The 1,108-nt window shown below is 37.8% G+C and overlaps 1 non-coding gene across 1 annotated transcript; it reads right to left on the bottom strand.

Moving 5' to 3' along the window:
* Nucleotides 1-814: 814 nt before the first annotated feature.
* Nucleotides 815-886, bottom strand: TRNAC-GCA. The gene has a single exon. It is a non-coding gene; the product is annotated as a tRNA-Cys (tRNA).
* Between the last annotated feature and the right edge of the window lie 222 nt (nucleotides 887-1,108).

Raw genomic sequence — 1,108 nt, 5'->3', positions numbered from 1 at the left:
GGAAGCAGTGCACCTCTTAGTTTTCAAGGACATCCTTCTCATCAGTGCAAAATTACAGCTTAAAGTACTTTACCACTTTTTGTAATAGAATTGGCTGAAGGCATGGAAGGCCCTTTCCTCGGAAAGAGTAGAATTGTTTCACAATTAGCTGACATATTTTCTAAGTCCCTCCAGCTGAATAGAGTCTTGCCTTCAATAAATCTGTAGTTTTCAAATCCTCTGAAAAAGTCCATTAAGCCAGCAGACTTTAAGATTCAGGTCTATTATTTCTCTTGTATTTACTAGATGATCTTCTCTTTCTCATATTTCTTTTCTGAATTATCAGAATCACAGCTTCTGAGGCTTGTGGGCTAACATTAATGACATCATTCAGAATCATTGTTATAGAATGAAGACCATCCACTTCTCCAGAGACTTGCATACAGGAAAAAAAAAAAAAATTCTGTTGTCAGTAGGGACACTGCCTTACCATGAAGCCAAGAAAAACATTGAGAGTAGCTGTTGTTATTTTAAGTTGTGAGAATTTTTCATTCACAGTGATATCATTTGAGAATATATATTATGCTAATAAAATCTGGGATGTGTCCAATTAATAGTTATGAAGAAGTGGCTTTCATCCCCTTTCATCATTCCTTTTATTTTTGATGCTTAAAGTTAGAAGGAAAAGTTTACAGCAACCTAGTGAAAGTGAAGTTGCTCAGTCATGTCCGACTCTTTTCGACCCCATGGATTGTAACCCACCAGGCTCCTCAGTCCATGGAATTTTCCAGGCAAGAGTACTGGAGTGGGTTGCCATTTCCTTCTCCAGGTGATCTTCCCAACCCAGGAATTGAACCTGGGTCTCCTGCATTGCAGGCAGATGCTTTACCGTCTGAGCCACCAGGGAAGCCCGAAGTGGAACTTAATTATTAAACTTGCAAAGTACACAATGCATTTGAAAACAATCGAGGAATATTTTTCTTCCTGATAAATTCTAACCATTAGAGTATCTGACTGGTAAAATTAATGACAGTGATTTGCATAATCCATGCAGCATTAGAGTACCTCTTTAGGCAAAAGTGATTGATGTGAATGGATATGAAATCTAGGGTAAAAGATTGTACTGTGT

This window comes from Cervus canadensis, chromosome 6 (genome assembly GCF_019320065.1).
Source record: "Cervus canadensis isolate Bull #8, Minnesota chromosome 6, ASM1932006v1, whole genome shotgun sequence".
Lineage (NCBI taxonomy): Eukaryota > Metazoa > Chordata > Mammalia > Artiodactyla > Cervidae > Cervus > Cervus canadensis.
This window is presented reverse-complemented; position numbering and strand designations above follow the sequence as displayed.